The 8,109-nt window shown below is 40.6% G+C and overlaps 1 protein-coding gene and 1 pseudogene across 1 annotated transcript in view; one reads left to right on the forward strand and one right to left on the reverse strand.

Annotated features, from left to right (window-relative positions):
• LOC110301666 lies at nt 1–851 on the reverse strand (annotated as a pseudogene).
• Gucy1a2 (guanylate cyclase 1 soluble subunit alpha 2) overlaps nt 1–8,109 on the forward strand; it is a 237,569-nt gene that overhangs the window by 23,281 nt on the left and 206,179 nt on the right. The gene's annotated exons all lie outside the window — the stretch shown is intronic.

The following is an 8,109-nucleotide window of genomic DNA, read 5'->3' on the forward strand; positions in this document are numbered from 1 at the left end:
TTTTTTTTTTTTTTCCACAAATAGGACTTTTTATTTGTCACTATTAAAAATCTGGATTTACACTGATTCTTGGACTGGTGGTTCATATCCATCATCTGGCTCAACCTTGGCACCCTTCTCGTCTCCAGCTGCTTTGCCAGAGCTTCCGCCTTCCCCATGCAGCTCCATGAGCTTGCCCAATTCAAACTTGGGTTTCTTCAGCATTTCTACTTTCCTAACAAAGACATCATGAAGAAGATAAATGGACTGGCAAGCCTTTTCTATGTCTTTCCCAATGCTGTCTGGAATCAGTTTATTAACCACTTCCTTCAAGTTACTGGTCTGCACCTCTTGGGCCATGATTTCCATCATCTTCTTCCTGATCTGGTAGACTTGCTGGTGCTGCGCATAGGATGTCTTTCTTATCTGGTTGTTGTGTTTCTTAGTGAAGCCAATACAGAAAAGTCGGAGCAACTACCCATCGGTTGTCTTGACATCAACGTGAGCTTCAATCATGGTCTGCCACTTCTTGACCATGGAGCACATTTATTTTGTCACGGGTAAGATCCATACCATGGAAGTTAGTCAGACAGTTTTTGCCCTGAACATCCTCAGTGATTAGCTTGAATTTTCTAAAAGCAACTTCATCATTCTGTAGATCAGCAAGGCTCACTTCAAACACACGACCCTTGAGGCCATCAGAGGCAATTTTGGTTCCTTGAGTCCTCATGACTAGTGTCTTCTCGATGTTTCTAATATTGAACATGGCTGGAGCTTTCACATCGTACCAGTCTTTCTTGGAAAATAGATCGACCACTTTCTTCTTAGCTCCCTTCTTGCCACCTTTCCTGCTTGTTCTTGCCGACTGCCATGGTGCTGACCGGAGAGCCAAAAGGGCTTAGGACTGCTTTCATTGTGTCCCTTAAGTTTGGGTATGCTGTGGCTTCATTTTCATTAAACCCTAAAAAGTCTTTAATCTCTTTCTTTATTTCTTCCTTGACCAAGTTATCATTAGTAGAGTGTTGTTCAGTTTCCTCGTGAATGTTGGCTTTCCATTATTTATGCCTTAGTGTGTGGTGATCTGATAGGTTGCATGGAATAATTTCAATATTTTTGTTTCTGTTGAGGCCTGTTTTTTGAGGAAGGGAGGGAAGGAAGGGAAGGGAGGAGGGGAAGGGAAGGAAGGGAGGGGAGGGAGGAAGGAAGGGAAGGGAGGAAAGAGGGGAAGGGAAGGAGGGAGGGAAGGAAGGGAAGGAGGGAGGGGAGGAAAGAAGGGAAGGGAGTGGAGGAAAGAGGGGAAGGGAAGGAGTGTGGGAAGGCTGGAGGGAAGGAAAAAAAGGAAGAAGGGGAGGAAGGGAGGGAAGGAGGGGAAGGGAGGAAGGAAGGAAGGAAGGAAGGAAGGAAGGAAGCAAGGAAAGAGTGAAGGGAGGAAGGAAAGATGGAGGGCAGGGAAGGGAGGGAAAGGGAGGTTGGGAAGGAAGGAGGAGCGGAAGGAGGGAGGGGAGGAAGGGAAGGGAGGGAGGGAAGGAAGGAGGGGAGAGAGGAAGGGGAGGAGGGAAGGAGGGGAATTGACCAATTACATGGTCAATTTTGGAAGAGGTGCCATGAGGTGCTGAGAAGAAGTTATTTCCTTTTGTTTTAGGATAAAATGTTCTGTAGCTATCAATTAAATCCATTTGTTTCATAACTTCTGTTAGTGTCCATGTGTCTCTGTTCAATTTCTGGTTCCTGGATCTGTCCATTGGTGAGAATGGGGTGTTGAAGTCTCCCAATATTATTGTGTGAGGTGCAATGTGTGTTTTGAGCTTTACTAAAGTTTCTTTAATGCATGTGGCTGCCCTTGTATTTGGAGCATTGATATTTAGAATTGAGAGTTCATCTTGGTAGATTTTTTTTTTTTTTTTTTAGTTTTTCGAGACAGGGTTTCTCTGTATCGCCCTGGCTGTCCTGGAACTCCCTCTGTAGACCAGGCTGGCCTCGAACTCAGAAATCCGCCTGCCTCTGCCTCCCAAGTGCTGGGATTAAAGGCGTGCGCCACCACGCCCGGCTCATCTTGGTAGATTTTACCTTTGATGTGTATGCAGTGCCCCTCTTTGTTTTTTGATAACTTTGGGTTGGAAGTCAATTTTATTTGATGGTAGTATGGCTACTCCAGCTTGTTTCTTCAGACCATTTGCTTGGAAAATTGTTTTCCAGCCTTTTACTTTGATGTAGTGTCTATCTTTGTTTCTGAGGTGGGTTTTCTGTAAGCTTCAAAATGTTGGGTCATGTTTGTGTAGCCAGTCTTTTAGTCTATGTCTTTTTATTGGGGAATTGAGTCCATTGACTTTAAGATAGATTAAAGCAAAGTAGTGGTTGCTTCCTGTTATTTTTGTTGTTAAAGTTGGGGTTCTGTTCTTGTGGCTGTCTTCTTTTAGGTTTGTTGAAGGATGACTTTCTTGCTATTTCTAGGGTGTAGTTTCCATCTTTGTGTTGGTGTTTTCCCTTTATTATCCTTTCAAGGGCTGTATTTGTGGAAAGATATTGTGTGAATTTTAATTTCTCATGAAATACTTTGGTTCCTCCATCTATGGTAACTGAGAGGTTTTTTGGGTATAGTAGCCTGGGCTGGTCTTTGTGTTCTCTTATTGTCTTTGTAACATCTGTCCATGATTTTCTGGCTTGGCTTTCATAGTCTCCGTTGAGAAGTCTGGAGTGATTCTAATAGGTCTGCCTTTATATGTTACTTGACATTTTCCCCTTACTGCTTTTAATATTCTGTCTTTATTTAGTGCATTTGTTGTTCTGATTATTATGTTTTGGGAGGAATTTCTTTTCTGGTCCAGTCTATTTGGAGTTCTGTAGGCTTCTTGTATGTACATGGGCATTTCTTTCTTTAGGTTTGGAAAGTTTTCTTCTATAATTTTTTGAAGATATTTGCTGGCCCTTTAAGTTGAAAATCTTCATTCTCACCTACTCCTTTTATCGGTAGGTTTGGTCTTCTCATTGTGTCCTGGATTTCCTGGATATTTTGAGTTAGGATCTTTTTGCATTTTGCATTTTCTTTGACTGTTGTGTCCATGTTCTCTATGGAATCTTCTTCACCTGAGATTCTCTCTTCCATCTCTTGTATTCTGTTGCTGATGCTCACATCTATGTTTCCTGATTTCTTTCCTATGGTTTCTATCACCACAGTTTTCTCCATTTGGGTTTTCTTCATTGTTTCTACTTCCATTTTTAGATCTTGGATGTTTTTGTTCAATTCCATCACCTGTTTGGTTGTGTTTTCCTGTAGTTCTCTAAGGGATATTTGTGTTACCTCCTTATGGTTTTCTACCTGTTTAGCAGTCTTTTCCTGTAATTCCTTGAGGGAGTCTTGTGCTTTTTCTTTAACGGCTTCTACCTGTTTAGCAGTGTTTTCATGTATTGCTTTAAGTGAGTTATTAATGCCCTTCTTAAAATCTTCCACCACCATCATGAGATATGATTTTAAATCCGATTCCTGCTTTTCAGTTGTGTTGGGATATCCAGGACTCATTGTGGTGGGCATACTTGGTTCTGATGATGCCCAGTGGTCTTGGTTTCTGTTAGTAAGTTTCTTATGTTTTCCTTTTGCCCTCTGCTAATCTCTGGTGTTAATGTTCTTGCTGTCTCTGGTTGGAGCTTAATCCTCCTGTGATTCTGTTAGCCTTGGACAGCACTTCTGGGAGTCCAACTCTCACCTGAGTTCCAGTGTTCAGAGTACTCTTTGTAGGCAAGCTCTCCTCTTGCAGGGCAGGTGTCCAGAAATCTGGAGCTCTGATCCACCTCCTGAGTCCTGGGTTCAGAGCCCTCCCTGTAGGATGACTCTCCTCTGGTAAGGAAGGTGCTCAGAGGTCTAGGTCTCAGCTCTGTCTTTTGGCTTAAGATGAAGGCCCCAATGGACCCTGTCCAAGAAGTTTTGTTGCTTCTATCTTCCCGTGCTCTTCCGTGATTCTGAGGTCCTGGGTGTACTAGGGGTCCTGTGTCCTTGAATGTCCTCTGGGGCCCTAGACCCCCTCCGCTTGGTTCACGTGGAAGATGGTGGGGCTGGCCCCAGCAAGAAAAAATCCCAGCCTCTGTTTGGGTGGGGTTCCTTTGTCCCTGTTCCTGCTGGCACAGGACACTCTGGGATTCTTTGAAGCTGATGTTGGATTCCACTCACCAGTGATCCTGAGGTGATCATGAGGACCTGCTGTGTGAAGAGTCCTCTGGGGCTCTTGGCATCCTCCACCAAGTTCAGGAGGAAGATGCAAGGGCTGGCTCCGACCTGAATGGATCCTAGCCTTTGGTCAGGCAGGGTTCCTTTGTCCCTGTTCCTGCTGGCACAAGACTTTCCTTGATTATTTGGAGTTGAAGTTGCTTTCCACTCACCCATGATCCCAAGGTCCTGGGTGTTCTAGGAGTACTGTGGTGTGGAGAGAGTCCTCTGGGGCCCTTGGCGCCCTTGGCTGGGTTCATGTGAAAGATGGTGGGGCTGGCTGCTTCTTTTCTTCTTCTAAGCCTTTGTTGTTTTTATTTGATGGTATTTACTGATTAACTCTATAGCTTCTGACCTATGGTTCTATTGATTTTGTGTATTCCTTATTTCTCCATTTGCATTAGCAGCATAACTTCATTTTGAGCCCCCTACAGATTTTAATTCTTAAAATTAATAGAAAAGTTAATGTAAGAATAGAGTGGATCCAAAAACTGTTGTTTTGTTGCTTTATAGAATGCCATTCTCATGATCCTGAAGTTAAGATCTCTTTTTTGAAGAACAGCCAGTGCTCATAGCTGTTGAGCCATCTCTGCAGCCTCCTTAATGTGATTTCTCTAAAAGAAGATATTGAATTAATATCCAAATAATACATAATTGCCAGTATAGAACACTGTTGGAAGATAGAAGAGATGAGAGAGTTAGTGGAACATGCAACTCAACATATTAATTATAATTAATTGTTATAAATTTATTCATTTGCCATTTCCTAGGGCAATAAAATTGCATTATTTATTGGAAAATCAATCAATCATAATTATCTTTATTTCAGATTCTATGGCAATGTATTTCATATACTACAAGTAATTGTATAATAGCATCATCCAGGTCATTAACAAAAGTGGCCTGTCGTCATAGTAATCAGTTTTCTGATTACTTGTGTCACAGCAATGATTTTAAAGCTAAGTTCCCTACATGGTTCTTTTGAGACTTCATGACCTGACACCTTGGCTCAAAGGCTAAAAATTCTCTTCCAAAGATGGTGAATTTGTTCTGTTTCTATTGTTGGGAAACTGGAGACTAGTTTAATCACGTGACAGTAGTTTGTTACTTTGCACTCTACTTTTTTTTGTTCTATAATTTACTTCTCTTTCTATCTAGGACTTTGTTATGCTTTTGAATCCAAAACAAGGACTGTGACTTTTCAATACACTCCCTCTTACCCCTTCCTTCCCTGTCTTCTCCCTCCATTCCCTGCCTCTCACTCATCATATCTAACCTCCTCACATCATCTTGTTTCTTTCTTTTTCTTCTTCTATACTTTACAAACTTTTTTGATGATGCTTATGTCTCATTAAATAATGTATCTGTATCTGTATGGGTGTGTGTACAAGTTTGTATGTGTGATTTTCTGTCTGTATAGACATATCTAGTCCCCCCCCTCTATCTATCTAATATACTTCACCTTTTTTACATTATATCATACCTCACACATATCTGCAATGGTTCACATTCAAACCAACATCAAAAATACATGGTCACACATGACATTAGAAAAATGCTGGATTACTGCCAGCTTTTCACATGAGAGCCTTAGGTAAAAATTTTTCTGTCAACTTGTACTTCTAAAATCATAAATTTTATCTGCCACCAGAGGAAACATTTAGTCTAGGATTAAATAAAGTGGCAATATAGTTTGCTCTAGTCAGAGAGAAGAGATGTATCTACTTGTTTGAGCTTTCATTGAGCTCTGAGCTTGTTTAGGATCTTGCAAGTGGTATTCAAGAATCGCAGCAGAGAACTTCTGTGACAGGTGTCCTTGATTGATATGAGTTACTCCATAGTCTTGACAGTTTTTTGATTGGCTATATCAAGTTTCTTTCATTTTTTCAACTGTTCTTTTATTTGATTTCAGTTCTATTGACTTTACACAGCATTCTGACACTTCTTTCATTCTTTAAATTCAATTCTGTACTTCAGGCTATTTTTTCATTTATGTTAAAAAAAAACCTTGAGTCTAGAGAAGTGGCTCAATGGTTAGGACTGTATACTGTTCTTTTACAGGACCTGAGTTTGTTTCCCAACATCCTTATAAGAATGCTCAAAACCACTTCTAATTATATCTCCAGTTCATTCAAGGTCAGCTTCTGGCCTTTCTAGGCATTTACAGTCATGTGCTCATACAGACATAAAAACACATAAGTAATAAAAGTGAGTAAAATGCCCTTTCTTTTTGCATTATTCTTATTGCCTATCTTATACTTTATTAAAAGCAGCAAAAGAAATTAACCAAACATTTAAAACTTTGCTTTATAATTCATTATTAGCCAAATGCCTTAGTGGCATATTTAAGATTATTTTATATAGAAAATTGAGTAATAAGTAGACTCAAGTTTGCTACAAATCTATAAAATTTCTTTAATATGAATATTTAAATGACCACTGAAATTTATAGTTGAATCTCAGTGGTCTATGGGAAAATGCGTGCAATGTTACACGAACAGTTAGGTGTCAAGGACTGTTTCCACCAGTGCAATCTTTTTGAGTAGTTTCTGTTTTCAGCTTCAGCACTAGTTGACAATTATGAATAGGAAGAAAAATAGATAGAAAATGTGAAGGTAGATATTGGAAGTAACACAAAATTACAAATAAGGTAATTTCAGAGTGATGGCTTCTAAGGACACTGACACTGACACAAAAGAGTGGAAAGGATTGAAATCTCATTAGTGTGTTAATGAGAATCAATGTTGTTTCATTTAAGCAACTCACACGTGCAAGGAAGTATGAGCTACATTCCTATTTGCAAGGAACGTTTTATAGGTATGAATTCATTATTATTTACAGGTATTAATTATTTCTTGTTGGATTATAGAACTAAGTATTGATGTTCTACTTTTATAGATAAAATGGTTAATGTTAAGAATGTCACTTATTCCAATTCACTTAGCTAATGAATACTGAATGAAGACTTAGAATATAGTTTTTTAAACTTCAAAAAATAATGCACTGCTTTTTAACCTGTCACTTAAAAAAACCCTATTTCTGTCTAGAAAAAATTGTGTCACATTAAAAGCACTATATGTGTTTGTTAAGCCAATCTCCCAAACTCTGTACATATATATATATATATATATATATATATATATATATATATATATATGCACTCTACTGTCTGTACACTGTTTTACTCCAGACACTGCTTTTAATTAGAAATATTTCGCCTTCCGGTAGCTAGGGCGCAGAGTTGGCTGACACCCGCCAGCTACCCACAACACCTGCCACGGGATCTTAAGACTTCTGGTGAGTGGAACACAGTATCTGATCCAATCCAATCGCGAGGGACCTGAGACTGCATTAGTTAGGGAAGCCGAAAACCCGGCCAGAGTAGGGGCACAAGCCCCTTCCAGTCCGACCAACACAGGGGTAGCTAGGGCGCAGAGTCGGCTGACGCCCACCAGTTACTCACAACACTAGCCACGGGATCTTAAGACTTCAGGTGATCCGGCCACCCTGCTGGCTAGAGGACAGGTGTCTGCCCGGACTGGGAGCCCTTTACCTCAGGAGCAGTGGAAGCCATCTTGGTTCGGGGACTCCACCGAACATAGTCTGCACAGATGAGAGTGTGCACCACACAAGCTGACAGCTTCTGTGACCTGCCAAAGCAACACAGCTTCTGGGAAAGGTCCTGTTTTGGGGCCTTCATCTTCGGCCAGGAGGAGGTCCAAACACCAGATATCTGTGCACCTTCCCTGTAAGAGGAGAGCTTGCCTACAGAGAGTGCACTGACCACTGAAACTCAGAGGAGAGAGCCTGTCTCCCAGGTCTGCTGATAGACGATAATAAGAATCACCAGAAAAACAATCTCTAAACAGAGACAACTATAACAACTGACTCCAGAGATTACCAAATGGCGAAAGGTAAATGTAAGAATCTTT

The sequence above is a fragment of the Mus caroli genome, chromosome 9, assembly GCF_900094665.2.
Source record: "Mus caroli chromosome 9, CAROLI_EIJ_v1.1, whole genome shotgun sequence".
Classification (NCBI taxonomy): Eukaryota; Metazoa; Chordata; class Mammalia; order Rodentia; family Muridae; genus Mus; species Mus caroli.